Here is an 8,897-nt window from a genome sequence, read left to right as displayed (position 1 = left end):
TGATATGGATGTGCAAAAAATACCTGTGAGTAGGCTTTTCCCCAGAACACCTGATTGCTGCATTTGGCAATGAAGCATTTGTAGTGCCAGGATCCTGGACGGCCAAATCAGCTGCTGGCAGTACACTGCCAGGACTTATGTTGCTAAGTCTTTCAAGTTTCCCCTTATTTCCTGTCAGTGAGTAGTGCTTTCTGAAACTCCTTCTCACAGAGTGTGCAAGAGAGAAGAGAGAGCAGCAGAACAAGCTCATCCTGAGACCAAGTAGAGAGAGTTCCAACTGGAGATGAGGGCCGAATGGAGCTGGGAGAGGCAACAGAAGAGACTCTCGCCCCATCAAACAAGAATGTCAGCAGTAGTTCCGGTCCATTCCATTCTGCCATCCAAGAGGCCAAAGGTCTCCAAAGTCATCTGGAAGGCCTGGAGCGTGAACTCAGAGCTGTGAAAAAGGTCCACGGGAGCAGTCCTGAGTGCTGCTTTCTGTCAGCGGACGGCCCTGAAAGTGAGAGCGGAAGATCAGCAGCAGAGCTTTTGTCCTTCATCCTGCACTCTCCAGGACAAGTATCACCAATAATTTGAAGATTCTTAGCTCGCCATAGCTACAATCCTTTTGAGGGTCCTGATGAGGACCCAGAAAGCGAGCTTCCTCCGGCCACCGGACAATACGTTAACATCTTTGGAGATGTGGATGAGAACGGCTGGTTTCAGGGAGAGCTGACAGATGGCACAGGAGGACTGGTCCCTTCCAATTTGGCTGTGGACGTTTCAGATGATCCTCAAGATCCTGTCAGAATTCCTGCATTACTCCATCTGCAAGACTACCCCCTGCTCCCCTTGATGTTCAAGTGGAGCGTGTGCAGGATGTGGATGAGCTCCTCCAAAACAAAACCAAAACCAACCAATTAAACACCCACAATAAAACAAACAATCAATCAAACAAAAAACCCTAGGCTGTTCTTTTTCTTGGATAAACGGCTGTTTACGAGGGTGGATAGTGATAGGACACGGAGGAGTGGTTTTTAAACGGAGACAGGGGAGGATTCGGCTAGATACTAGGAGGAAGTTTTTTCACACAGAGGGTGGTGAAGCACTGGAACAGGCTGCCCAAGGAGGTTGTGGATGCTCCGTCCCCAGAAGCATTCAAGGCCAGGCTGGATGTGGCTCTGGGCAGCCTGGACTAGTGGTAGCCTGGTTGGTGACCCTACACGTAGCAGGGGAGTTGCAACTAAATGATCACTGTGGTCCTTTTCAACCCAGGCCTTTATATGATTCTATGATCCTATGATCGTATCAGACCTCAGGGAAGCAATGTGAAAGAAACAAGCCTTTGAAATTAAGCTTGGTTTGCTCTGCCCCTCGTACACCTGATACTTGCATCCCTTGCTCGGCAAATGGCCTTTCTGTGGGGTGTAGGCGAGGAAAGGGGAGGAGGAGAATAAAGCAGCTGTTTTGTCCCAGAGCTTTCATTTCACTGGGGTCTGGCCCTATTCTCTGAAACTAAGAGACAACGTGTGGAGGAAGGACAGGGAAAGGTGCAGGGAGGTTTTGGTTTTGGTGCTGACTCCAGCCCGCTGCTTGCTGCTGGGGAAGGCGTGCTTGGCTCCAAGGGAGGATGTATGGTGGAAAGCCAGCAGCTGGGAGCTTTGGGACCCCAGGATGCCCAGCAACAAGGGGCAACAGCCCAAGCAAGGGCTGGGGTGATTTGTTTTTAAACTGCATCCAGTTAAGTCCTGTCCCACTGCATCTGCCCTATGTCTCCCCATTCCCTTTAGGGTCCCCCTGAAAAGGTGTTCTCCATTTTGCACTTTTGTCTGATTTTCTCATCTCCTCAGGGCCTTGCAGCATTGAGAGGAAGGTCTTCCCTCTCTCCTCTCCCTCTGCAAAATCATTTTAATTGCTGACTGCCCCCTCATGTTGTGGCACACACCATGTTTAGTTGCATCAAGAGTTGGAAAACTACTTCTTTTTCCTCTCTTCCTGAATTTCCCTGTTTTCCCTCTGCTTTGGGGAAAGTCTTTCCATTGCGGACATGACCCCTTGCAGTGCCCAGGCTGCAGGAGCAGAAGCATTTCAGGTGCCAAAATGGTTTTCTTTCCTCGTGGTGGTGGAATGGGGTACACAGAGAAGGAGGACTTCCATTCTCGGGGTGGATGTGCACATGGGAAGGCGCGCAGGGTGGGCTCCGTCTTGGCCAGTTCAGCCAGCAGCTGTCTCCAGCTGGCAGAAAGCAATGCCCTCTGTCCCATGCCACCTTTGCACCAACTGGAACCAACTCAGCCGTGCAGACAGAGCTCCCAGGGTAACAAGCAGCCCTACAGATCTCCATGTGCAGGGTTGTTAAGCATTACTGGGTTTTCACGTTGGCTCCAAAGTTTGAGGCACTGTGTGCTGCCAAGATAGCTGGCTGCTCCACTTGGAGCTGTGTACACTGGAGCACTTCTCCCGTGTTCAACCCTGCTGCTGCTGAGTTGTGTTTCAGCGTGCAGTTGCACTGAGTCCAAGTTCCTCCCATTTATCTTTACAGCCCACAACAGCTATTTTCCCATAGTATCCCACGCTGGCGATGTCATGCTGCATTTTGAGGCACTTTGTCCTAACTCTGATAGAAGTCAGCACTGGAAATGGAAAGATTTGTTTGCAGGAATGCAGTGACCCTGTTCATCTGGGGGTTCCAGGATGCAATCTGACAGGTGTGATTAAAAGAATGCTGGCTCCTCAACTCTAAAATTGTCCTTTTTTCCCCAGTGTGCTCAGGAATTAGAAAGGGCTTGGGTGCAGGGGGAGATTTCAAGGCACAAAGCGAATCCCATTTTTTTAGGGCTTTTTGCCCCTACCTTGGCCAGATCCCTGCTTTAGGATTGAATTGAAGAATCCTCAGTTCCAAAGAGTTTTTCCCTTTTTGACAAAGGCGGCCACTCCGGTTGGGTGTTAAACTGAGGGTTAAACTGTTTTTTTCTGGAATGAGGACAAACTGATCCAGCCTGTTCTTCCCAAAGGCTGCTGGATGGGGAGCGACTTCATCCCAAATGCCCTCAGATGGGCTTTGGCAGCCCCCTCCAGATCCATCTGCAGCCATTGGACCTCCAGTAGATGATGTTTGGGGCATCCTCAGAACCTCAGCAACTGCAAAGCGGAGTGCTTATAGCACACCCCGCCCGCACAAAGCATCCAGCACCCCCACTCTGCCCCAGGAATGGGGTGGGTGCAGCGTGGGAACCAGAGCGCTTTGCATGCGCTCATTTGCTGCACTGCACCTGCAAAGCTGCACTTGATGCATGCTGAGTGAGAGGGAGACTCACACACCAAGAAAAGCACCGGTCACATACTGAGAGACATAACATATGCATATTCTTTACGTTCCACAAGAATGGGCCGGAATTCTAAGAAATTATTAACATATTGTCCCACCCTCTTGAGCGTGCATCCTAAAAATGTGGTGGGAGTCCCCGGTGGTCACTGGATGAGGGCCAGTAGTCTACGTCACTGTGAACTTCCAACCTCTTAAGGGGGAGTGACCCCGAGTCCTTCTCCTCAGGGCTGCTCTCAAGGAGATCTTCCCCCATTTTGTATAAACACCCTGGATGGCTCGGGACCCAAGTGGAGCGCCCTGCACTTGGCCTTCTTGAACCTCATTAGGTCTTCATGGGCATGAATCCACTCCAGTTCTGAGCAAAGGCTGTTCTCACAATACAGAAAGGCTGTTCTCATGATTCAGGAGACAGCTAGAGCTGGGGAATGGATGCATGGCACCTTAAATCTGACCAGGAAGAAAATTAGGAGAAAGGAATGCAGACAATGCCAACAAATTTAAGGGGGTTAAGGAATCAGCCCCACTGCTGCAAGCATGGTCAAGACTTTATTCTCCCACTTGATGGTCAGGGTGAGGAACTTCACTTGCCTGGAGAGTCATCAAACAAAGCTGCTGAATACTTTGCTGGGCTCCACAGTGGGCCAGAGCTCCACCAGGACTGAGACTTGCTGCCCATCACTGAGGATCACAACTCAGAACTTCTCCATAGGCACTGACGAGCAGTGCAGAGAGCAAGGAAGCCAAGGCAGCGTTGCAGTCATCCTCCAAAAGTCAGGTCCTGCCAATCACGAAACATATGTTTGAATGCTGGTCCAAATATTTGGAAGAGATATGAGTGAGATGGGAAGAAGCAGATTTCTTTGCAGGTGTCACTGCTGGAGCTCTGGGCTCTCCAGCTGCCTGGGCTGGTGGGAAAGGGGTATGTGTGGCTGGGGGGAATCCTCTTTACTTGTTTCTTTGTTTTTGTAATGATAAAAGGAGGGAAAACAAATGGAATCAAGCAAGTATTTCTGCAAGGTTGGATCAAACGCATCCTAACGTCACTGGGAAGAAAAGGGGATTTAAGAAGAAGACAGACTGGTAATGGGGTTATTTGAAGTAAAATAACGGAGAAGTGAAGATGACTCTTGTGCAGCCAAATAAAATAAAAACCAGTAAAGACCAATATGGCCTCATCGTGGTCAATGGAGTCCCAGGAAACTAGTAAGAACCAATAGGAATGCACATCTGCATGCCCCAGGCCAGTGCTGGCCTCTGACTGTGGCTTTAGGCCCCGGGGCCAATGTTGGCCTCCTGGGCTGTGGCTTCGTGCCCCAGGGCCAGTGCCAGCCTTATGGGCTGGGGCTGGGGCTTTAGGCCCTTGGGCCGGTGCCGACCTCACTGTCTGGGGCTCAGGCCCCAGGGCTGGTGTAGGCCTCTCGAGCTGGGAGAAGTTCCTGTGGAAAGAGCCCTCAGAACTTTGGCTTCCTCTGTGACTTCAGCGGTCATGTCTCAGCCAGGAGATGACTGCTATTCCTCTTTCTGCTCTGTAAGTGGAAAGGTATGGCTGTGTTTCTTTTGTGTGTTTTTTCTTCCTTTTTCTCATTTTCAAGTAAAAGGAGTGGAGCAGGGGGAGCCCTACTGGTCCTTTGTGACCTCAATAACTGGTTGGATTCTGTGCTCATTGCTGACAGCCTGGGCTAATGGCACGGGCATGGCTCAGGCTTATTTTCCCTTAATGATAAATAATGTCTCATCACTCTGATATTCTATCTCTGACACAATCTGGAATCTCTCTGCAAACCTTGGCTGCCTGTTCCCTTCAACATTTCTTCCTTTCTCTCTTCAGAAGCAGCACAGCGCGGTTCCCCGTGTTTGGGAACAGCAACCAGCAGGCTGCCAGAGATCCAACAGTGCCTTACAGCGCACAGAGGGACGCGATGCGGACGGATCGTCCTTACTGCCATACAAAAGTGAGTCTCTTCAGTCTTCTGTCATGAAGTATGGATGAATGAATTTTGAATATAACTTCTGAGTGGGCAAGGTGCTGTAAGCATCCATCTGGAGTGCAGGAAAGAGCAGTGAGAAGTGAACTATCAGTTTGTGTTCACTTCTTCTAGAAGTAGCATCTTTCTGTTTTCTCGGGGGACATGGGCTTACTGGACAATACTTCTGATGCCTGCTGATGTCTGTGAAAGCAACACACGACATGTTGTTGTAGGGATGGAGCCTGTGTGTTCATTGAACAGTGCTGTGCGTGCGGGAAAACGGAAAGCCTCTGCAGGTAAGAAGCTCTTGTGAGCTGTGGTGTGGGTACCTGCCTCTAAACAAGGCTGCATGAAGGGTGGTGTGTGTAATGGAGGAGAGAGGAAAGGACATGGCAGATTTGTGCTGACTGTGGAAATGACACACCGTTGTAGCAGCAGAAAGGCAAACTGAGGAAACTGCTCTTGAAGAGGAGAATTTTGTGGTTGGCTGTGCTAAAATCTTCCACCAAAGAGATGCTCTTCATGTCTTTCTTGTTTCCTTTCTGTCAGAAGCTGATGCAAGCGGCCTTTCAGCAAAGTGTAGCTTTGCAGAAAGCCAGGGCAGAAGCACAGAGTGTGACATTGCATCAAAGAGAGGTACAGACACACAACAGGCATCTGGGTTTGGTGCACTGTCTTTCTAGTTAGGCTTTCTGTCTGTTTTTTCCTGGACTGTTGTTGTGTGTTGCTTGGGGTCTTAATCCCTGGGATTTACCGTTACCTTTCCTGTCCTGATTTGTAATGTGAACTCAATGTTCAGCCAAGATCCTAAGGTCCCTTACTGTGAACACAACATGGGAGAGCTGGCATTGACCCTTTGGGATTTTCTTGCTTTTCCCACCAGTAACGAGCAGCTCGGATGTGCTGGACGACATCATGGACATTCTGGGTCTGCTGTCTTGGATTAATGGTGATTTTGAAGGCTCCAGAGCCCTCTAGTGTGCATCTGCACAGAGTGGATGTGGGAAGGCTGTCATTGCCATTTTGGGGGATGTTCTTGCTTTTTCAGATGTGGCAAGAGCTGTCGAGGTTCCCCATGAGAACCACAGCAGCCCTGCCCCAGAATGCTTCATCGCTGGGCTCCCTGTCATCCCCCAGGACAGCAGAGAGCTCAGCACAGAGGCACAGGCTGCCACCAGGACCCCCACTGACCCCTTCTGGGGGTTTCCACCATCCCCTGGGCTCCTGTCTGAGCTGGTTGTCTCAGTGGCACCCTGTCATTCCACGTGGGAGTGCACGGCTCAGCCGTCTGCCGACCACCCTGTCTGTAACCACACCTCCCTCAGCCCAAACCACACAGCTCATTGAGGAGGTGCAGAAAAGGCAGCCCCAGGGGGCTCAGGTTCACTCGCCACCATCACTGGGCTCTGTCCTCTGCTAGGTGGCAGAAAAGAACAGGGGCGGCAGGAAGTGGGCCAAGCGCCCTGTGCCTGCTGGCACTCCCCAAAAAGGGGAGAGCTCCCAACAGGAGCAGCCCACCAGCAGCGCCCCAGCCAAGAAAAGGAAGCTGCTGCCATGCAAGAAAAGAAAAGAAAGAAAAGGCTGCAGACACCTGCGCCAAGAGAAGCTGTCTGGGGCCAGCACAGGAGCCAGCAGCAGCGGGCAAGCAGGCACTGCTAGCAAGATGCACATGCACTTATGTGAATCCATCCAGGCTGCGCAACCGCTGGGGCAGAGGGTGACTACGGTGGGGCCAGTGCGCCAGCCAAGCTCTTTGCAGCCCCAGCCCACACCCAGCAATGGGCCAGCTTCCCCCCAGCCCCAAGCTGGCAGCACAGACAAGGCAGCGCCGGCACCTCCAGGCAGGATGGCGCAAGAGGAGGACGCTGCCAAGAAGATGGCACTGAGCTGCCTGTGCCCGTCCATGCTGAAGTGCTCACTGCTGTGGAGGGACCCACTGTCAAAGCTGCAACAGCAGCAGCCTCGACCGCAGACCCAATGCAGTTCGTGCCCTGCGTGGGGCCATGGGCGAGCGGTGGTGCAGCACCCATAGTGATCGAGGAATCACTGCCCATCACACCTGAGCAGCAGCCCGAGCGAGAGTGCATGAAGAAGCTGGCCCAGGAGGAGCGGCAGCGGGCAGCCCGGCAGATGAAGATCGGCCCCGTGCAGTTCCTGTTGCAGCGGGAGACAGACATGGCCATAGCTGACCAGTACGGCTACGTGTAACCTGTGCTCCTCGCCAGCCCTGCAGCACCAGACATCAGCAGCAACGTTCCAGGGGCTCCACCAGTAGCCCCATCATTCCCATCCAGAACTGAGCCATCCTCCAAAGTCATCATTGCAGTGGATGGGACATTATCTGGGCACTGAACTTGTTGTGGGATGGGAATTTTGTGGATATTGTCATTTCTTTTACTCGTTGTTTGCTATGCTATGTTATTAAATGCTTTCTGTTCCCTTTGCTACACCTCTGCCTGCAGTCATTGTGCTGTGTCACAGCCCCTCAGCTCCTTTTGGCAGGATAGGGCACCACAGATGGCCGTGTCCCTCAGCTGCCACCACCAGCCCCAACCTTCCTCTCTCTCTGCCATGCTTTGCACAGTAGGATGCAGAGAGGGGTTTCATACAGCTTGCCTGCACTGCCTGTGCCAGTACCATGAATTGCTGTGGGGATGGGCACCAGGCAGGGCATGGGCTGATGGAGGTGGAATCGCCTTGGGTCACTGTGGCCAGAAGAGGCTCAGGGAACAGTGGCAGCAGGGGAAGTTCCCATGGAGTGGGGAGAAATCAATGCGGCCCCGGCAGCAGACAAGCTCAGCCTCATCCTGCTCTGGGTTACGGTGAAGTGTTACCGTTTGGTGTGATTGGTGAGTGCTCAGTTACCCTCTTGGGTTAGGCTTTAGGCTTAAGGCTTCCCAGATTGGGTTATGCTTAAGGGTTACGTGTCAAGCGTTATGCGTTCGGGTCAGGTTTAAAAGTTACCCTTTTGGGTGAGGGCGAAGCGTTAAGGTGAATGGTTTTGGGTTTGTATTACCAGTTTCTCTCTGGGGTTAGGCTTAAGTGTTATCAGTTTGGGTTAAGGGTTATGGCGTTACGGAAGGGTAAAGGGTTACCATATTGTATAAGGGGTAAGAGTTATGGGTTCCCATTTTTGGTTTGGTTTAATGGTTGCCCTTTTGGATTTGGATTAGGGTTTAGGATTCAGGGATATCCTTTTGCATTAGTCTCAAGATTTACCTTTTTTGGACATTGCTAGTGGTTACCATTTTGTGTTAGCGATAAGTGTGAAGGGTCACACATTTATGTTATGTATTAGAGTTATCACATTCACAGAAATTCATAGGAATATACGTAGGAAAAAAAATTACGGAAAGAAAGAAACTGCAAAGAAGAAATCAACAAAAGTAGAGAAAACACTGGAAAGCAGTAAGGAAAACAAAGGGAAAACAAAGGGAAAAAAAAGCAAACAAAACCTATGACATCCAAGGGAACAAAATACAAAACAAAAAATAAATAGTAACTAAAAAAAAAGAAAGAAAAACAGGAGAAAAAAAGACTAAGAAAAATCAAAGCACAACTACAAAAAGGAATAGAAAGAAAAGGCAAAGACATACAATGCAATATCATGGCAAAGCAAAGGA

General features: G+C 50.6%; 1 long non-coding RNA gene across 1 annotated transcript; it reads left to right on the top strand.

Annotated features, from left to right (window-relative positions):
- Positions 1-3,574: 3,574 nt before the first annotated feature.
- On the top strand, positions 3,575-8,665 carry LOC109364970. The gene is made up of 3 exons (XR_004162477.1): positions 3,575-4,847; positions 5,136-5,259; positions 5,508-8,665. It is a non-coding gene; the product is annotated as an uncharacterized LOC109364970 (long non-coding RNA).
- The last annotated feature ends 232 nt before the right edge of the window (positions 8,666-8,897 follow it).

Source organism: Meleagris gallopavo, unplaced genomic scaffold (genome assembly GCF_000146605.3).
Source record: "Meleagris gallopavo isolate NT-WF06-2002-E0010 breed Aviagen turkey brand Nicholas breeding stock unplaced genomic scaffold, Turkey_5.1 ChrUn_random_7180001948323, whole genome shotgun sequence".
NCBI lineage: Eukaryota > Metazoa > Chordata > Aves > Galliformes > Phasianidae > Meleagris > Meleagris gallopavo.
This window is presented reverse-complemented; position numbering and strand designations above follow the sequence as displayed.